Source organism: Ambystoma mexicanum, chromosome 7q, assembly GCF_040938575.1.
Source record: "Ambystoma mexicanum isolate Mex_15411 chromosome 7q, UKY_AmexF1_1, whole genome shotgun sequence".
Lineage (NCBI taxonomy): Eukaryota > Metazoa > Chordata > Amphibia > Caudata > Ambystomatidae > Ambystoma > Ambystoma mexicanum.
Genome location: NC_090941.1, coordinates 486,092,700 through 486,114,461, shown reverse-complemented (window position 1 = coordinate 486,114,461; position 21,762 = coordinate 486,092,700). Strand labels below are relative to the sequence as shown.

General features: G+C 54.3%; 1 protein-coding gene across 1 annotated transcript in view; it reads left to right on the top strand.

Annotated features, from left to right (window-relative positions):
* The first annotated feature begins 1,667 nt into the window (after positions 1–1,667).
* TRIM13 (tripartite motif containing 13) overlaps positions 1,668–21,762 on the top strand; it is a 510,415-nt gene continuing 490,320 nt past the window's right edge. Inside the window, exon 1 of the mRNA XM_069639814.1 lies at positions 1,668–1,868. The gene's annotated coding sequence lies outside the window, so the exon portion shown is untranslated. The remainder of the gene's footprint in view (positions 1,869–21,762) is intronic.

The window sequence follows — 21,762 nt, the reverse complement described above, 5'->3', positions numbered from 1 at the left end:
TCTGCTATCTCCTCCTCCTCTTTCTTCTTTTTCTTTAACGCTTCCTGATCATCGTCTGAGGAGGATATAGATAACACTTCCTCTTCATCGGGGTATTCCTCCTCCCAATCATTCTCGCCCTCTTCTGAGGAATCTGAGGATGATACTCGTCCCCTGCGAGTCACCGTCTTACCCTTTCTCTTTCTTTTGCCACCTTTCTTTTTGGGTGGTGTGCTCGGGGGGGTATGGGCTTCATCTGCCCTGCGAGCTGATTTACTGCCCCCTTTTGTCTTCATTCGAGCCTTAATGCTCTTATCCGCCTCCAGGCCCTGGGATAGTCTGAGCCAATCCTCCATCAGCGCTATCTGCTGCGGATTATGTCCCAGAGAAGCCCCCAGGGCTTTCTGGAAGACAACATTCATTTCTGAATGATTCCTCTTTTGGCTGACCCCAGCCTTTCCCTCATCACTAGAGGAACTCATGATTCCCAGGCCCTGGGGCAAAAAATATGATATGATATCTAAATATAATATATATATATATATAATCAATATATATAAGTATATATACCCTTGGGTATATCTTATCCAAATATATATGAGTAAGATCTCAGATTTACAGGTTTTACCTGGGACTGTGCCCGATTTTGGTGCGGTGAAGGCGTATTGCCTGCAGGGGCGCTGTAGAGCTGTTAACAGGACGCTACGCTCGAGCGATGCGTGTTGTTGCTGCTCTTACAGATAATGTATATATATCCGAGAGTCTCCGCGATCACACAATGGTCGGTTTGAATTGACTCCACTCACACGAATTATAACGAAGGAAAGAGCGCCGGAACTACGCGGTCCCGTCGCGCTCTCTCTTCCGTTATAATAGTGCCCTCTATGACGGATCGCCGGCGTTGCGGCCGCCGGAGCACCAGCCCCGTCGCGGTCGCTGCTCCCTAGAGCCGCCTTTCCGTCGCGGAAATGTTCCGCCTGTTAAAGTAAACACCACGCGTTACCCAGATTACACAAACATACATATAATAGCTTTCGAAATGAATATAGAAGAAAGTACTTAACTCGCTGCCGAGCAGCAAAGAAAGAGGGAGAAGGGAAAGAGGACAAGAGATTTAGTTCATTGAGGACTGTCTTATTGGTTTAAAGTTTGTCACGTGGTCAGTTAGAGACCAATAGAAATGAACTACAAATGTTCAAAAAAACATGGTTATTGTAGTTTTTACAAATTTGTATTCATGTTCTTTGGAAATATTTTCTTTGCTGCTGATCAGTAAAGTTGAAGAGTAAGCATAATCAGAGCCTCCGGTCTTGACATAGAATTAGGGCGTGGCATTATCAGGGATGATGATGCCACGCGTGTTGAGGGCAACGTGATTGTACTTTGGATTATGGAATGAATTGTACTCTGTGATGTTCTTTTAAAGAGATGTAATGTTTTAGAGTACATGAACTTTTGTACGAATCTTAGTATTTTTTTTATTTTTAAATAGATTAAGCGTATAAGGTTAAGTGGTAACCAAATATACACTTAAATAACATGAATAAATAAAAATAAATGTTCCTTGAATTGTTGAGCGATAGTTTCCTCATAAACTACGACTGAAATCCAGGCAAAGCGTAGCCCTTCAAACCAGAAGCTAAGGCACGCCTCAGTCACGTTCCTATTGTGATGGTATCTTGATTGTCATCTTTCAGTTTCTGGCCCTCTGAAACGCAGTGCCCGGCAACAACCTCCAGGGGGCCATGCTCTGACTCTGCTGCAGAAGACTCCCAAATGGAACACCTATTGGGCAACAAAACAATGATCAGTCGACGTTCAGACGTGATCGACATCTCGGCAGCGTGTGATTTGGCTACTCGCGCGTGAGAAACGCTGTCTTGGCAAAGGTCAGTGCGCGCTTGTGTATGTCTTTTAGCGGCTCAGCGTGTGCGCGGTCACCAGAAGTGACCCAGGACATTAGCAGTGGTATGATGTCGAATAACTAGGTTTAATTTCTGACTGATGTCTGTTGTGCCCTCAAAGCGGGGATTTAGAAAAGTTCCACATCGGCACGGGCTGTAACCCCTCATTATCAGCAGATATTTAGGATCTCAGACGCATAACAATACACCCGTATGCTATGCAGGATTTAAAGTTTGTGTTTATTCAGTGCCACACACACATTAGGTACGGATTCAGAGTGATTGAGAAGTAGGCAGGGTTGGGTGGGGAATGCAGGGTATGGAGCAAACATCGCATTCACAGCAAGCCCCGTTACAGCATTCGCATTCCTGAGCTTCCTTTGACAATCATGTCAAGGTAGGTGCTACTGATGCAAGGGATTCTGGGGCCAGGACCTTGCCTGTAAGCGCAGCGGGTCTTTGAGGGCTCAGGGCGAATCGTGGGGGCTGGGTGTGGGCAGGGGGCTCCTGCTTTTGATCCAGGAAGAGGACCAACTTTGGGCAGTGAAGGATTTCGGAAACACATGGGTGATTGCAGCTTTCCCCAAGCATTGTCTCCCAGATGTGCCAAGAGCTTGGTGACCTGAGGTTACTTGTGGAGAGGAAAATAAATAGAATTAATTGTATTGTGGGACCAGCTGTGGGGACACGCCGGCCTCAAAGGTGCTGGGGGGCCCAGCACCCTGTTGGATTGCCGGGGTACCCCAGACTTATGCTGTTGCAGGGCGGGACCCTGATAGGCCATGGGGACACAGCCAGGTTGCTGGGGGCACCATGAATGCAGGGAGCATCCGAGATGGACGGTGCCTGGGGTGGACCCAGAGCACCAGGTTGATCTGGGTGGCCCAGTCCAGCAGGGACCTGCCGGACCATGATCACATGGTGTGGGCCTGCAGGCCATGGCTTCAGGACCTTGGCCACGTGGCGTGGGCCTGCAGGCCATGGCTTCAGGACCTTGGTCACGTGGCGTGGGCCTGCAAGCCATGGCTTCAGGACCTTGGTCACATGGTGTGGGCCTGCAGTGCCTAAATGAGAGATGGACACAGGACTTCCATTGTTGGATTCTGCAGCCTTTGTGAGGCATGTGCATGCAGGCGCTCCTTTCATTAGCTTATAGCCCATCTTAAAACGGCAATACACTTGGGAGGGACACACCATCTTAAAAGGGCAATACACTTGGGATGGTCACACATCACACGTACGTTTCCGAATAGCAGTTACATTGGCCGTTCACAACAGTGGTACTCAAAGAGTGACCAATTCTGTTGTTGAAGAGAAATTAAGCAACAGTTGTACTCGGAGAGTGGCTAACTCAACTTTGCCATAGAAGATACATTAAAGGCCTGTTTAATTGTTTAATCTTTTAGTAGCAGTCATTTTGACATTGCTGCTCTTTGTTCTTTGTTTCCCTTCTAAAGCCCCCTTTTCATGTCCATAGGCTGCTCGTTTAGGTGGTCATCATACGTGAACAAAACGTGATTGATGGACACATTCTACCTAGCACAGAATCCCTGGTTTTAATGTCACAATTCTCCATTTGCAGTGGCACGCTAAATTCGTGATAAATAGTTTTTCTTTGTATTAAGTGATTCGCTTTATAAACGACTAGGTCTCGTTAAATCAGTAACCAGAAGACAAACTTTAACCAATCAAAAACAATGGTGATGGCAATTTTTAGGAAGCAGAACACAAGAGCATTTAATGTAATTACATATTTGCCAACACCCAAAGGTTCATAGCGTTATTCCCCGTGTAGTAAGGGGTGTTTGGTCCCTATGGATGTTACACTAGTGGTTTACATGCAGCGGAAATGCTCCACATGGTCCAATGCCTCCAAGTCTGAGGTGCACACAAATTTAAAAAATAAAAGTGAGGCCAATCATACAGTAGACGGAAGCTGTACTCTGGATACTGGTGGAACCATCCAACCCACTAGGGAAACTTGACAGAGCGTGATTAAGAAACTGACTGGGGAGAAACCCAGAGATCAATCAGACAAGAGACACTGCCAGCCTTGCCAGGAGCCATAATCCAGATGTAGGTTGGGTAAGGAAGCGACAACTTACCAAAAAACCCAAGAGGTAATTGCCTCATTATGAGCCAAAGAGAGGGACGGTTTCTAGAAGAGGATCTATGCAGAGGCTTGTGGATAACAAGGATCCTGTGGTGAGCTCATGGGACACACAATCCAGAGTGAGACTCTGGAGGAACCCTGTTTGGCAGCAATTGTACTAACCCACAGACTCTCCATTTCTTGGGGGGCTCACACTAACTGTAGTCTGGAAATCAATACTCGGACAGATAACAAATTAGTCTCTCAGTGGCAAGCAAAGCCACCACTGCCCATGAGAGCCATTGTACACTAGTAGCCGCAAGGTACAGTTTTTGCAACCCTAAAAACCTGAGAACTGTGAGTGACTTTAGTAAATATTTTTTTTTAATCAAACAATTTTTATTGGTTTTTTACATACAAATAAACAGTGCATCTACTGATAGACGCGATGCAAACTCCACAAACCCCCTTGCACTGTGAGCATCAGCAAACTGGTTATAAATCAAAATCTCTGTCGGTGTTAGATAATATTTCATTGACATGTACATGTTTCACACTTTTTCAAAAGGTGGATATGTTTGGCTAGGCAATAAACCAGTCAGTGGAGGTCCTCCCATTTGCTCCATATTTTACTTGCTTTATCAGGGCAACCCCTTGCAGTATACACTCGGTGTTCCATTGCTGCACATATATCAACATCCATCACCCGTTGATCGAAACTGGGTGTTGCCTCCGAATCCCATAGTTGTGCAATGTTCCTCCTAAGTACTGCCGTGGCAGTCAACAGAAACAACTTTTCATATCGTGTCAGATCACTCTCGCCAGCAACAGCTGCTTTGGCTCTCTTGGTATCGCTTTGCCCATGACCCTAGTTAGCTCATCACAGCATACTTGCCAATATTGTTGTATGCGGTCGCACTCCCATAAAATGTGAAAGAAGGTGCCTTCCTTGTGCTTACAGCGTAAGCACCGTGGATCTGAGGCTTTACCCCACCGTAAGAGTGCCACTCTCTGGTAGTAAGTGTGATGTAGGATCTTAAACTGGACGAGCCTGAGTCTAGATGAGATTGCTACCTCCTGTGGGTACATCAACGCGGCAATCCAGTCTTCTGGTTGCAATGCTCCCACATCCCGCTCCCATTTGGCCTTAAGGCTAACTAATTCCTTTGTGGTAAAGGAGGTGATCGCATTGTACATGGTTGAGGTGACTTTATGTTTGATCTGCTCCGGGACTGTGTTGCGTTCTATCAGGGTGTATTCAGGCATGTTGCTCATGTCCGCCAGGTGGGTTTGTAGGGCGTGTTTTATTTGAGCATAGTGGTATTGTTCTGTTGGTGGGAGAGAGAAAAGGATTTTAAGGTTTCGAATGTGACCATCTTGCCCTCTCTTATGACATCCTTGATTTTCGTTATGCCATGTGTCACCCAGGTGGGCCATCGAGGGAGCTTGTTTATTTCTGGGAGGTATCTGTTATCTATTGTGGTTGCCCAGGTGTCAGTTTCATGTCCCATTCCATGTACTTGTGTGTTTCTACCCATATTCAAGACAGATGCGATTTCTTGGACGGGCGGGGGCTGTTCTGCCAATGGCGCAATATAAGAGTTAAATGGGGGCATTCTATTGTTGTCGTTTATTTCTCTGACATGTAGCAGTGTTGTGTCCCCGTGCAGCATGTAATTCACCACCGCCATCTGACTAGCCCAGTAGTATGTTTGTAGCCTGGGCAGGCCAATTCCTCCCTCCCAGATGGATCTTTGGAGCGTGGCAAGTGCTTTACGTGAGTGACCATTACACCATAACAGTTTTCAGAGGGCGCAATCGATTTTCTGAAATTCATCCCTTGGGATGTGTAGCAAGGTATTTTGAAGGACATACAGGAAACGGGGAAGGGCGACTTTAGTCAATCTTGTCTGCTGAGGCTCAGCATGATCACCATCCGAGATAGGTCAAGACATTTCAGACTTAGGACTTGAAACAGAAGACTAGCTGTGTGCTTTCTGAGCATTACTCACATTTTTGGTTATCCCCTGAAAACTCTTCTCTTTCACAGAGGATCATCCACGTTTGGGACCACTTCTCCAACCCTCCCTCTGTTTTGGATCCAAATTAAAGACTTTTGTTTATTGCTAATGAGAGTCTAATGCCCTTTGTACATCTCTCACATTTCTAAAGCTAAAACTGAGTTACTCACTCTTCAAAACTACTGTCCGTATGTAAAAGAGTTCACTAAAGAAGGGCCTAAGTGTTAATGTCCTTGAGTCCCTAGGGCCACAGTATTATTGGGTTATTCCTTCAGGGGTCTGTAGGAAGTACTCATCCACACAGAGAATGTAAACCTCCTCTTGAGCTAATTTGCTCAGTTGTTCGGTATGGTAGACTGCTCATTACAGATCCGGATCCCTCACTAAAACCCTGCCTAAAGTCTCCTCCAGGTGGCCAGGGAAAGGCAAACGCTTCCTGATCCTGATGTTGGGCGTGGTGTACTGCTGGAGGATCACCTGGGAGGAGACAAGGCCCAGGGTGGTGAAGAGATCCTGTGGGATTAGACACAGGGGTCGATTCATGGAATTAATGTGCGCCGAAAATTCCCGCGCAGAGGTGCCAAAACGTGCGATTCGCAGTAAAAGTGCGAAAATCGCAGTGCAAGTGCGAAAATCGCAGGGAAACCAGCGCACATCGATTCATGGAAGTCCGTGCGCGAGAAAAACATTGGATGTGCGCTAAAAATGTGCGCCGCGCACGCCGGCGCACAGGTCATCTAACAGCGTGCCCCACGGCCACTGCGAAATCGCACATAGCGCGGCGCACATCACAAAAGTAGGCGGAACACGGGGCGTAACACTCGGAATGGAGAACAACGTGTGAAAATATGGGCGTCACGGGGGAAGTACAGGAGGCAAGTGCGCGGAACGCCCACACGCTCGCCTACAACCCGTATTCATGGAATCGAATAGGGCAAACCAGCGCAAGGTCAAAGATGCGCACAGGGCAAAACAAGTACGCCACAAGAAAGCAGACGGTAGCGCCCCTGCGCCTGAAAAAAATGTGCGCCAAAATGTGCGCTAACAAAAAGCACCCATATACAGCCATGATGAATGGTCCATACAGTGGCCCTCTAGGACAAATGAGGTGCAAAGGGGTACCGACAAACACGGACACCCGCTGTGTGAAAAATAGCATGTGCGTGTGTTCCTGGGTGCGCAGGAAGTTCCACACGCGATTAGCCTGGGTACGTGTGTTTCTGGGTGCATGGGAAGTTCCACACGCGATTGGCCTGGGTACGTGTACTTCGGGGTGCGCGGGAAGTTCCACACGCGATTAGCCTGGGTACGTGTACTACGGGGTGCGCGGGAAGTTCCACACATGATTAGCCTGGCTACGTATGTTTCGGGGTGCGCAGGAAGTTCCACACGCGATTGGCCTGGGTACGTGTACTTCGGGGTGCGCGGGAAGTTCCACACGCGATTGGCCTGGGTACATGTACTTCGGGGTGCGAGGGAAGTTCCACACGCGATTGGCCTGGGTAGGTGTACTTCGGGGTGCGCGGGAAGTTCCACACGGGATTGGCCTGGGTACGTGTACTTCGGGATGCGCGTGAAGTTCCACATGCGATTGGCCTGTGTACGTGTATTCGGAGGTGCGCGGGAAGATTCACACGCAATTTCAGCAGGGTACGTGTATTTCGGTGGTGCCGGGGAATGCTACACGTGATTTGGCCGTGTGGGTCCTCCCAGGTGTTCCCTCTACACCCTCCACGGCCCCTGCAGGCAGCCCACACCACAGGGGACTACCTGCACCCCTGCTCATGTCCCACAGGCAACCCATCCACCATGGCCATGCCCACCAGCCAACCCACATGTCACCTTGCACTACTGATCACCAACAAATGTCTCCCAGCACCCCCACCCCCCAGCCTCCAGGGGCACCCTCCACCAGGCCCCCAAACATGTCTACCACCACCCCCACCCCCCAGCAGTGCAGGGCACCCTCCACCAGGCCCCCACACATGTCTCCCACCACCCCCACCCCCCAGCAGTGCAGGGGCAGCCTCCACCAGGCCCCCACTCATGTCTCCCAGCACCCCCACCCCCCAGCATCCTGGGGCACCCTCCACCAGGCCCCCAAACATGTCTACCACCACCCCACCCCCCAGCAGTGCAGGGCACCCTCCACCAGGCCCCCACACATGTCTACCACCACCGTGCGATTTGCCTGGGTACGTGTATCCCTGGGGTGCGCGGGTATTCTCCCATGCGATACCATCAGGGTACGTGTATTATGGGTCCGCGTGAACTTCCACACGCGATACCAGCAGGCTACGTGTTTTACGGGGTTCGCACGAAGTTCCACACGCGATTGCCCTGGGTACGTGTATTTCGGGGTGCGCGTGACCTTCCACACGTGACTGGGCCTGTGAGAGTGGGGTACGTGTATTCCAGGGTTGGGCGGGAATATTCACTCGCGACTGGGCCTGGGAGAGTGTGTTACGTGTATTCCTGGGGTGGGCGGGAAGATTCACACGTTCGCCTACGACGCGCCGAAAAATAAATGGTCCAATCCTGAAACACGTACGCCAGCATGAAGCAGGCGTACGTCGACCCGCGCAGCATAGAAGTGCGCGCAAACAACAAACAAGCTCAGACGCCAGGATGAATATACCGTTCCTAGCAGCACTGGCCGTGGGTTACCAAAGGAGGAGGAGGAGGATAGTGAGGGCCCGAATTTTCACTCCCAGAACCAGCCTTTTTGGGATGCCTGATGACCAGGTGAATGGGAGGTACAGGTTTCCACCACACATAATACTGGACCTGGTCAGTGAGTGGGAGGATGACCTCACATCACCCACCCTGTGCTCCCAAGCACTCAGCCCCCTGGAGAAGGTCCTCAATGTACTGCACTTCTTGGCCACTGGATCATTTCAGCGGACAAGTGCCATAGTGGGTGGGGTGTCACAGGCCACGCAGTCACGCTGCCTACACCAGGTCTTGAACATCATCACTGCACGCCCATCAGTCCGTAGGCACATATACCTGCCCAGGACACCTGCAGAAAGGCAGGCTGCCGCCCTCGATTTCTACGGTGTGGCACAATTCCCCAAAGTGCTAGGTGCCATTGACTGCACCCATGTGGGACTACGTCCCCCCAGGGCATCTGAGCACATCTATAGGAACCGCAAGCACTGGCATTCCATCAATGTGCAGGTAGTATGTAATGCCAAGGGAATTATCACCTCAGTATATGCCAACTATCCAGGGTCCACCCACGACAGCTTCATTTACCGAATGTCTACCCTAAGCCGGGACCTAGAAGCTGGGCGGCATGGCGATACATGGCTGCTTGGTGAGTATGAATGCCACTGCACATGCATGCATGTCAGATGCAGAGTTATGTCACTACCCCACTAATGATACCCATCACCTCCTCACCAGGGGACAGTGCCTACCCTCTGAGCACCCACATGATGACGCCAATTCAGAACCCCATCACGCCTCCCGAGGTAAGATACAACACAGCCCATATTGCAACCCGAGGCATAGTGGAGCGCACATTCGGAGTGCTCAAGTCACGCTTTCGCTCCATTGACCGTTCTGGGGGGCAGCTGTTATATGAGCCCCCAGTAGTGTGCAGGATCATAGTGGCAGCATGTGTCCTGCACAATGTTGCAACACGCCGGGGCCTGGCTGTGGACATGGTGGTGCCCCCACATCCCCAACCACATGCACGCCCGCTGCGAGAGGGCACGGGTTGAGGCAGCCCGTACGAAGCTGGTGGCTAATTACTTCACATAGAAATCACACCCCTGTGGAGTGCACACAGCCCTGGCACATACCATCTGATAAGCAATGATGACTCGACCTGACAATTATGACCAACAAAGGGACAGTCAACTGTCAAAACCATAGCAGCCTGAGATTGTTCATGTGGAAGTGTCACAATGTGTGCATCCCTACCTACACAAACACCACCAATGCAGTGTCATCAAAAGACACACTTCCATGCTGCAGAAATGAATACCCACTTGCAAAATACTACATGAAAACAGTGCCATGTCACCCAACCCCTCCCCGGCACGGCCACACAACACACCATGGCATGTCATGCAATGTGAGAGCAAACAAATTAATCCCCACAACATGCCCCAAGTGTCACCAGCTACAGTGTCCCTAATGGAAACATGGCCACACATGAAATGCTCACAGTAATGCAGGACCTACAACCCACATTACCAAATACTTACCAAGAATACCAATCACCTACACAACCTCCAACCTACCTTAAACATGACATTACAGACTTAAAAATTTGCTAGCCTCACTACCTGATGATGCCAGCACTTCGAACACTTCCAAGTATACAGTGTTAGCGTCACGCAAGAGTGTAGGTGCACTGCTTACAACATGGACTCCAGTTCCAAGGTGGACCGCCTTGTGAAGACATGAGAAATGGACCTGCAATTCGGAGGATGAGATGGATGCAGAGGCACATATCAATACACCATGCAGTGTACAATACAACAACAATATGCACTATGAATGTATACACAGTATTGACTACAGACTGCCCACACATCGAATGGGAGTCCAATGTCACCATGTACGTCAATGTCACTTGGGCACACCCTTTGCAAGCCCATGGAAACGGGAAGCAGGAGGGGTGTGTGTCACAAAAACCCAAGCATCTGAACCAAATTCATGACAAGCCTGCATGTGCCCAGCCACAATGCAGCGTATGCCCACGGGAGCCACACAAGGCAACACACTGTCCCAAAAAAATAAATAAATAATGCCCATTAATGGGCCCGGGGGGGGTGGGGGAGGCCACCCAGGAGGTCCGAGGGAAGGGTGCACACCAAAACCCACCTGTGTGGATCTTGCGAAAAAAAACACCTCCATGGCCTACACGGCTACCCTATTGTGGGAGAATCACTGCTGTCGCTCTCCTCACCCTCTGCAGATGCATCAGGAGGTGGTGGCACTATGGGAGGCAGCCCACGCAAAGCCCTAGTCTGTTCCTCCATGGCAGCAAGAATGCGGGTGTGGTAGGTCTCGTTCTGGAGTATAATTGTGCGGAGGTCCCCATGCAACAACTCACGGGATGCCCGGACCTCCGCCCTAGTTGCCTGCATCTCAGCTGAGAGCGTACGTGTGAGACGCTCCAGCTACTGTTCTGTCCTTCTGTTTGTTGAAGCCTCAAGCTCAACAAGAGTCGTCCTGAGGTGAAGGAGTTCCACCCTCAGGGCTTCCCTGTGGCCCTGGGACTCTATGGAAATGGCTTCCCGCAGAGTCGCCAGTGCCGCCCGCCTGTCCCTGTCGGACGCCAACATGTCCTCCCTGTGTGACTGGCAGATGGAGTCTGTTGCCTGCTGTAGTCGCTCCATCAGCCTTTCGGGGGGGGACAATGGAAGTGGCCACCCTATCCATGGCCTGAGCCATCATCTCTGATGATGCTGCCTGTTGGGTTGCCATACCGTATATGGATTGCTCCCATGCAGTATTGCCAGGTGGCGGACGGCCACCACGTCGGCGGGCACCACACCTGTCTGGGGCAAGGCGAACTGCGCCTTGCTGTGCCGGCACTGCCTGAGGCTGCAGGACTGCATTCCCCCTCTGATCTGCTGGCCCAGGAACAGGATCAGATGTCGCGGAGTGTGACCCTGCATCCGTAACCACCAAAGGCGTACCTGCAAACACTGACATCCCCATTGAGGGTTCTAACCCTGGTGCAGGTGGGTCGGACAGAACAGAATCCCTCCCAGGAACACTCACCTGCGACGGCACATAGGTCTCATCATCCGAATCTACACCTGAATACAGCTCGGGGGAGGTGCAGCCAGAGACACCCCTTGAGAGCACGACCTGCAGCAGTTGTGGGTTCTCACCCACCACCACACCACGTCCCTCACTGGTGGTCAGTCGGCCCTCAGTCCCCTCCTGGGTCTGCACCCAGGAGGGGTCTGGGTGCACCATCTCCACAACCCCAGCAGTATCAAGTGCGTCATCCCCTGCAAAGACATAAAAGAAAACAAATGGAAACAGGCATTAGCACTATGGCACACAATTAGGGCTGAGAGGCTACAGAAACAGTACTTGATTGACACATGTCCCACATGACTAAAACCCTCCCATGCATGCACCGTCACTGCGTGTGAAGGGTAGGCAGATGGCACACATTGATGACACCAAGATGGAAGATGAACACATTTGCTGCATGCTGCCTAGCAGTGGCATCACACATTGGCCAGTGATTGGCAGGTCAAATACACATGCCATCACACAGATGGCATGTACCCTAGCCATAAAGTGAAGAGGGAGAGGAGGTCACCAATTGTTCATTCAGTCCAGTTTGCTCATGAAATTGATTTTTTCATTGAAATGGTTCAAATGTTTAACCTGGAGCTGCCAGTCCAAAATGGTCCTATAGCACAGGGACATGTCTAAACAAATCATGTCCAGGAAACAAAGCCAGTCCACTGTACCATAGCCATGTCAGACATGTGACAATAGGACTGAGAAATCCCGAGTAAAAGTGGTGGTATGCAAACAATCTGCCTGAATAAACAGAGGTAAATAAGCAACAATGTTGTGGCAAGATGACACTTCAAGGGCAACTGGCGTGGTGTTGGGCTGGATGTCGAATGTTGGCAGAAGGGATGCTGCTATACCCAAATGCTGGTGCACAGAATGTATAGGATGAGGCACAAGTGCATTCAGTTCGGCCTCATTGAAGCTGGGCTTTCTTGACGGGCCGGACTGTGTAGCCGTGTCTGGGGCATCAGCCTCTACTGGACGAGCACTCTTCCACTTCTGCTTGGAAGGTGGTGAGGATCCTGAGTGTCCTACGCCGCTCTGGACACTAGGGGCAGGAGCCCCGGTGGACTCTGTACTAGGAGTGTGGGATTGCACACTCAGCATGGGAGTTGGTGCAGGCATTAGCTCAAGTGTGATGGTGTCAGGGGGAATGTCAGCATGATGGACTTGGACCGACACTGTCCTGGCTGGGTGTGTGAGAGGTGGGGTGGATGGAGCCGAAGCTGCCCCTGCAGCCTCCCCAGCCTGCCTACGCGGGGCAGCAGATGACCTAGCTGCCCCTGATCCACGTGGCCTGATGACACCAACGTTCACCAGCGCACGTGGCCTAGACCTGCTGACCTGGAAGTCAGCCATGGAGTCACCCTGTGCCAGGTCTGGTTCCACAGTGGGCTGGTCCAACAAGGGCTGAGCATGGATGGTGTCAGCCACGTTAACCTCAACCAGGGGGGGGGGCATGGGTGGCCCTGACTGCTCCTCCACACATGGGGGGCTAGGGGCACTCTGCAAGTCACGGCCACGTCCCCTACCGGATCCACCCCGGCCACCACTTGGGGCTCGGCCACCTTTGCCACCCTTACGGCTTGTTCGCCTCCCAGCCATGGCACTGATGTTATTGTGTGTATGGGAGTCGATGTGAACTATTGTCCTGGGCAATTGGGGGTCAAAGGGGTTGGGTACCAGATGGTAATCGTACCCTAGTGCTCTAGCAATGCTGTATGTCACCCCTGGGGAAAGATGACGGGTCACGCAACGCACAGGCACCCCAAAAAAGGGAAGTAAGGTGCACGCAACCCCTCCTAGACCACGTGCATGGAAAAATACACCTGCACTACGCTGTGGCACCCAGAAACACAAGAATGAACGTATGTGTGTCACACGCAGCCTAGAATGACCTCTGAAGGGGTACGCGACACACGGGGCAAGCACAGATGTTAAATACGTGCGCGACTCACCGTCTGCCAGGAACAAAAGCGTGAAAAATATGCGCGTGTGCGCGTTGGCAACACCCCCGCCAAAAGAAGAATTGTACGCTGTCTGAGGAGACAGGACAACAGTAGAAGGGAACGCTGTTTGAGGAAACAGACCCAGGAAAAAGAGGAAAAGAGAAAAAGCTGTCAGAGGTAACAGGGAGTACGAACTTGAAACGCCGTGAAGTAAATCGCGTGTGAACTGACAAGAAGTACAGATTTCTCCCACTCGCTCTCCACGAAAAGCACGTACAAGGAAATGGCGTTCTACACGTACCTTTTATACACACGTCACAGACGCGCATACGCGATGAGGCCATTTCCACCAATTACACGCTTTGACACTCGGACGTGTATCTTTTTTTTTACACGCGCCATTCTCTACGGCCATGCGCGTGACGTCATAGCTGCGCATGGGGGCCTTTGGGCCAATGAAATTGCGTATGCGTGCAGACGCGCTTACGCGCTAAGGGCCTTTCCTCGAATTACACGCAGACGTGCAGGACTTTTCACGTGCCAAATCACTCCGTATCAAGCTGGCCACGCGTAAGCACACGGAAGACCAAGCTCCTGCCCAGAAAGCCGATTTACTGCCCCCCAGAGCCCCGAGCACGCTCCCACCTGCCATCTGCTGCTGCCTGACTGCCTGCTGCCCACGTGCCCTGCCATTTGCTGCCTGCACATCAGCCAGGGGTGCTGTTGCTGTGACCACCCCTGCTGGAACCGAAGACTCCCGACTGGGATTCCACAGCCCAGTCCCAGGACCCAGTTGCCCACCCACTCCTGCCTCTGGGGTTGTCATGTCGGGCACTGCAACATCTGACAACCCCCGGCCAGAGAGGCAGAGGGGCACCAGCTTCAGTGCCAGGGAAGTTGGTGTCCTGGTGGAGCAAGTCCTGGGGCAGTAGGATGCCCTCTACGGAAGGTTGCGCACCGACAAGGAAGAACGGACTCGGATCTGGACGGACATCGTGACTGCCATCAACGCGGAGGGGGTGGCAGTCTGCGACTTCCAACATGTCAAGAAGCGCTGGGAGGACTTCAGGTCCAGGACCCTGAACAAGGCCCGGCGCCTCTTGAAGGCAGCGGATGCTAAGGAGCGCCAGGGACACTTGTCGGAAGATCAGATGAGGGTCCTGGAACGCATATCCCCAGCGCTCCACGTCCAGGTCCTTGAGAGGCAGACCCGTCTGGAGTCGAGCGGTAAGTGTACATGCATCATGATTGTAAGCTGTGCGTGTGGTGATGTGCCAGTAGTGTGCCGGTTGCACATCTTTTTGTATGGGGCCGAGTATGGGTGGGGTGTACAGGACCGTGAGGCTAACACATGCGAGCGCTGTTATGTGTGAGACATGGATGGTGCTTGTGTGTGTAGGCTTGCATGCCAAATGCAGTTGTGTGGGCACACATGTTTGAATGAATGTGTATGTAAGTAGGCATGTTCGTGATGTCACGCATGTATGTTGTTTTCAGCTGCATGTATCAGCACTGTGTACATGTGCATGTTTGTGTATTTGACAGGGGTGCAACAGTGATGCAACATGGATGCATGTGACAGCAGGATGTGGAAGCCTGATTGGTAGATGTGACATGGATGCCCATCGGAACACTGCGACGGTTGGCTGAGGTGTACACATGCATGCAAGTGTGGTGGTGTGCGTGCATGTGTAGTGCACTCCCTGTGTTGCATGCAATGTCTGGCTCACCTTTGCCTGCTCATGCTGTTGTATGTGTATGGATGGTGCTGGCAGTTGCGATGTGGCTGTGGTATGGCTCATGTGTGCATGTAGAAATGACATGTGTGTTGCCAATTGTGATGCCATGTCTGAGGTTTGCCAATGCCACTCATGTGCAACTGTCATGGGTGTATGTGTCCATTGTACAGTGCCCTGATGCCTGTGTTTTATTTCTCCCGGTCTGCAGCGTCAACTGATGAAGAGGGCGGAGAAGGTGCTGTGGAGCACAGCGGCGGGGATCGCACCGCCAGCCGGAGACGCAAGGCCCGGCTCCCCTCCCAGGTTGTGATCTCGTCGGGGAGTGAGGAGTCCGGTGCCGCGTCCCAGGCCACAGCTGCCGGGGGGAGGTCCAAGAGATGGAGGTCGGAGTTGGACTCCTCGACAGCAGAAGGGGCAGTTGGGACCCCACAGGGCCCAACGGGGGAAGATGGCACAGAGTCATCCAGGTTGGTGGGGGGTTTGGTGGAGGAGGAGGCCGTGCAAGCAACAGAGACGGGGTCTAGAGGTGGGGATTCCACTGGTGCTAGTGGTGCAGTGCAGGACCAGGGACAGGAGGCAGCACAGGTCGCCGCGGAGGTGCCTGTGTGCAATCCTGTCCCTGATCCTGTCACTGCATCATCTTGCACCAGCAGGGATGCCAACGTCCAGACCCGTTTTCAGGCAGGGGATGAGCTCACCACAACTGGCCTTCCTCTGCCTGCGGACGTGGCTATCGGGGTCCGGGTTGAGCATGTCCTGACTGGTGTGGTGTTGCGTCAACGGGCCATGCGAGGTGACCTGCAGTCTTTTCATGAGGAGACTGCACGTCATCTCGAATGGCTCGTTGACCGCGTCGGCCTATTGGGACAGGTCACCCAGGCCAGATTCCTCCGTTTAATGGGGCTTGCTCAGACCCCCTCCTCAACTGAACCCCCTATGCGCCAGTCGTCCTCCGTGCCATCTTCCCACCCATCAGTCACCTGGGTGCCCTGTGGAGCTGCCTCTGACGGTGCGGCCAGGCTGGTGGAGGAGGCATCCCTGCCACAGTCGGGAGTAAGACGTCCAGCAGGGGTGGCCACATCAACGACTGCACCCCAGCCAGCGGAGGATGTGCAGGCAGCAGGAGGCAGTGCACGGGCAGAGGCTCAGCAGCAGCAGCAACGTGGTGGGAGCCATGATGGCTCGGGGCCTTCGACATCGGAGAGGCAGGCATCGGCCGGAGGGCAGGAGGACCCAGGACGGGAAGTGTCTTCCGTGTGGCAGCGGTTGGGCCACGCCATAGATGCGGAGCGGCAGCGGGCGGAAGAGGCACGGCTCACGATGGTCAGGGCAGAGAACTCCATGCGGAGGGCCCTGAGGTGTGCCGAGTGCCTCGAGGCAATCCGCAGGGAGTTTGGGGGGAACATGTGGACGGCCCTGCAGACCCTCGGGGCATGGAGGAGGAGCGCCTCCGGGACATTGAGCAGGAGTTCGATGATGCCCTGGCCCGGAACATCCCGAAGTGAGCCGTCGGACTAGCCCGCTGCCCTTGTAAATAGTTCTGTAGTTAGTGTTAGGTTTCCTTTGGTTTAGCATTTTTTTTGGACAATGGGCCACATTTTTGTATATAGTTTTTTTTTAGGTAGTGTTATTCGATAGGTTTCATGTCTTCGTTTGGGATCATGGACCCTGGATTGTTTATCTGTATATAGTTGACTTTTGGATTTTCATTTTTTTTTATGATTGCACCATGGAGCAATGGTTTTCGATTTTAATTTTCCATTGGATTTACTTTTGTGGACTGTGACTTTGGACACCTTTCGTTTGCATTATGATTTGTGGTTTTGCATTATTTCACGTACCTGCTGGTTTTTTTAAAAAAAATTCCATTATTGTTTGTTTATTTTTTATTCAATTTATGTTGCGTTTAATACATATTTTTTCTTCAAACTTCAATGTGTAGTATCATCTCATTGGTTTCATGCATATCATGATATGAGTTTTGACATTCACTGACACCCATTGGGTGTATGTGAGGGACATGTGTTCATTTCCAAACTTGCAATTGGGGTTCTATCATGTTTTTGCCATTTCTAAGTGGGTGGATGCAATACTCAGGTGGATGTTTGGCATTTGGAGGCTGACCATAAGGGCCAGGGATCTAGATTGTGGTGACATGTTGGCTGGGAGACATGAGTGGGGGCCTGGTGGAGGTTGCCCCTGCTGGCTGGGGGGTGGGGGTGGTGGTAGACATGAGTGGGGGCCTGGTGGAGGCAGCACCTGCACTGCTGGGGGGTGGGGGTGCAGGGAGACGAGTGGGGGCCTGGTGGAGGGTGCCCCTGGATGCTGGGGGGGTGGGGTGGTGGTAGACATGTGTGGGGGCCTGGTGGAGGGTGTCCTGCACTGCTGGGGGGTGGGGGTGGTGGTAGACATGTTTGGGGGCCTGGTGGAGGGTGCCCCTGGATGCTGGGGGTGGGGGTGGTGGTAGACATGAGTGGGGGCCTGGTGGAGGCTGCCCCTGCACTGCTGGGGGGTGGGGGTGATGGGAGACATGAGTGGGAGCCTGGTGGAGGGTGCCCCTGCACTGCTGGGGGGTGGGGGTGGTGGGAGACATGAGTGGGGGCCTGACGGAGGGTGCCCCTGGTGTTGGGGGGTGGGGGTGGTGGGAGACATGAGTTGGACCTGAGTGGGGGCCTGGTGGAGGCTGCCCCTGCACTGCTGGGGGGTGGGGGTGGTGGGAGACATGAGTGGGGGCCTGGTGGAGGCTGCCCCTGCACTGCTGGGGGGTGGGAGACATGAGTGGGGGCCTGGTGGAGGCTGCCCCTTCACTGCTGGGGGGTGGGGGTGATAGGGGACATGAGTGGGGGCCTGGTGGAGGGTGCCCCTGGTGGCTGGGGGGTGGGGGTGGTGGGAGACATGAGTTGGACATGAGTGGGGGCCTGGTGGAGGGTGCCCCTGCACTGCTGGGGTTGGGGGTGATGGGAGACATGAGTGGGGGCCTGGTGGAGGCTGCCCCTGCACTGCTGGGGGGTGGGGGTGGTGGGAGACATGAGTGGGGGCCAGGTGGAGGGTGCCCCTGGGGGGTGGGGGTGGTGGTAGACATGAGTGGGGGCCTGGTGGAGGGTGCCCCTGCACTGCTGGGGGGTGGGGTGATGGTAGACATGAGTGGGGGCCTGGTGGAGGCTGCCCCTGCACTGCTGGGGGGTGGGGGTGATAGGGGACATGAGTGGGGGCCTGGTGGAGGCTGCCCCTGCACTGCTGGGGGTGGGGGTGATGGTAGACATGAGTGGGGGCCTGGTGGAGGGTGCCCCTGCACTGCTGGGGGTTGGGGTGGAGGGAGACATGAGTGGGGGCCTGGTGGAGGGTGCCCCTGCACTGCTGGGGGGTGGGGGTGGTGGGAGACATGAGTGGGGGCCTGGTGGAGGCTGCCCCTGGTGGCTGGGGGGTGGGGGTGATGGTAGACATGAGTGGGGGCCTGGTGGAGGGTGCCCCTGCACTGCTGGGGGGTGGGGGTGGTGGGAGACATGAGTGGGGGTCTGGTAGAGGGTGCCCCTGGTGGCTGGGGGTGGGGGTGGTGGGAGACATGAGTTGGACATGAGTGGGGGCCTGGTGGAGGCTGCTCCTGCACTGCTGGGGGGGTGGGGGTGATGGTAGACATGAGTGGGGGCCTGGTGGAGGGTGCCCCTGCACTGCTGGGGGGTGGGGGTGGTGGGAGACATGAGTGGGGGCCTGGTGGAGGCTGCCCCTGCACTGCTGGGGGTGGGGGTGATAGGGGACATGAGTGGGGGCCTGGTGGAGGGTGCCCCTGCACTGCTGGGGGTTGGGGGTGGTGGGAGACATGAGTTGGGGGCCTGGTGGAGGGTGCCCCTGGATGCTGGGGGGTGGGGGTGATGGTAGACATGAGTGGGGGCCTGGTGGAGGGTGCCCCTGGTGGCTGGGGGGTGGGGGTGGTGGTAGACATGAGTGGGGGCCTGGTGGAGGCTGCCCCTGGTGGCTGGGGGTGGGGGTGGGGGTAGACATGAGTGGGGGCCTGGTGGAGGCGGCCCCTGCAATTCTGGGGGGTGGGGGTGATGGGAGACATGAGTGGGGGCCTGGTGGAGGCTGCCCCTGCACTGCTTGGGGGTGGGGGTGGTGGGAGACATGAGTGGGGGCCTGGTGGAGGCTGCCCCTGCACTGCTGGGGGGTGGGGGTGGTGGGAGACATTAGTGGGGGCCTGGTGGAGGCTGCCCCTGCACTGCTGGGGGGTGGGGGTGGTGGGAGACATGAGTGGGGGCCTGGTGGAGGGTGCCCCTGGAGGCTGGGGGTTGGGGGTAGTGGGAGACATGAGTGGGGGCCTGGTGGAGGGTGCCCCTGGTGGCTGGGGGGTGGGGGTGATGGTAGACATGAGTGGGGGCCTGGTGGAGGCTACCCCTGGTGGCTGGGGGGTGGGGGTGGTGGTAGACATGAGTGGGGGCCTGGTGGAGGCTGCCCCTGCACTGTTGGGGGGTGGGGGTGATGGTAGACATGAGTGGGGGCCTGGTGAAGGCTGCCCCTGCACTGCTGGGGGGTGGGGGTGATGGTAGGCATGAGTGGGGCCTGGTGGAGGCTGCCCCTGCACTGCTGGGGGGTGGGGGTGATGGTAGACATGAGTGGGGGCCTGGTGAAGGCTGCCCCTGCACTGCTGGGGGGTGGGGGTGGTGGGAGACATGAGTGGGGGCCTGGTGGAGGCTGCCCCTGCACTGCTGGGGGGTGGGGGTGATGGTAGACATGAGTGGGGGCCTGGTGGAGGGTGCCCCTGCACTGCTGGGGGGTGGGGGTGATAGGGGACATGAGTGGGGGCCTGGTGGAGGCTGCTCCTGCACTGCTGGGGGGTGGGGGTGGTGGGAGACATGAGTGGGGGCCTGGTGGAGGCTGCCCCTGCACTGCTGGGGGGTGGGGGTGATAGGGGACATGAGTGGGGGCCTGGTGGAGGGTGCCCCTGGATGCTGGGGGGTGGGGGTAGTGGGAGACATGAGTGGGGGCCTGGTGGAGGGTGCCCCTGGTGGCTGGGGTTGCAGGGGGACATGCGTTGGTGGGCAGTAGTGCAAGTTGACATGTGGGTTGGCTGGGGGGCATGGCAATGGTGGATGGAGTGCCTGCGGGACATGTGCAGGGTAGGCCCCTGTGTTGTGGGCCACCTGCAGGGGCCGTGGAGGGTGTAGAGGGAACACCTGGGAGGACCCACACGTGCAATTCACGTGTGGTGCTCCCCGCGCACCCCTGGAATACACGTACCCTGATGGAATCGCGTGTGATACTTCCTGCGCACCCCTGAAATACACGTACCCGGCTTCTTTTGCGTGTGATACTTCCCGCGCACCCCTAGAATACATGTACCCTGCTGCTTTTGCGTGTGATACTTCCCGCGCACCCCTGGAATACACGTACCCTGATGGAATCGCATGTGATACTTCCCGCGCACCCCTGAAATACACGTACCCTGCTGCTTTTGCGTGTGATACTTCCCGCGCACCCCTGAAATACACGTACCCTGCTGCTTTTGCGTGTGATACTTCCCGCGCACCCCTGGAATACACGTACCCTGCTGTTTTTGCGTGTGATACTTCCTGCGCACCCCTGGAATACACGTGCCCTGATGGAATCACGTGTGTTACTTCCCACGCACCCCTGATGTACCCGTACCCAGGACAATCGCGTGTGGAACTTACCGCGAACCACTGAAATACACGTTCCCCGCTTGGCGTTTGCTGTTTGGCAGCCCTGTGAACTGGTCCAGGGTTAGCGCAGCCCTTTGCGATGATTTGGGTATTTTGAAGGCTTTTCCTTGCGCAAGGGCGTTCTTGGGGGCGTAACTGGCGCTGCTGCAGGGTCGCTGCGCCACTCTGCGCCACAGCTGGTTTCGGAGGCTGAAATCCATGAATACGCTGTGCGATGGAAAGGATTTTTTTGCACGCGGCTGGCGCAGTGTATCGCACGGGGACACTCCGCCAGCCGCGTGCGCCATTTTTGTGCGAATTTCTATGAATTACCCTGACAGTATTTATCTCTAAAAGGGAAGGACCTTTTAAAGACACCAAGACATGTAATGGTTTATTTAAAAAAAAGCTGGTGAGTAGGGCACTCCTCTAATTATAAAAGATGGTAGCGTTCAGTTATGTCGGTTATTTGTCAAACTTGGGGTGCAAACCCACTATAAGAGGTGCTTCCGTGATGTGGCACCAAATGAGCAATGCAAAAAAGAGACCTTGGCCGTGAGGCCAGCGGTGCGGGCTGCACACCCTGAAACCTCTGTGAAGTGGTATAATTCAAATAAAGATGTGTTCTTCAAGGTTAGTT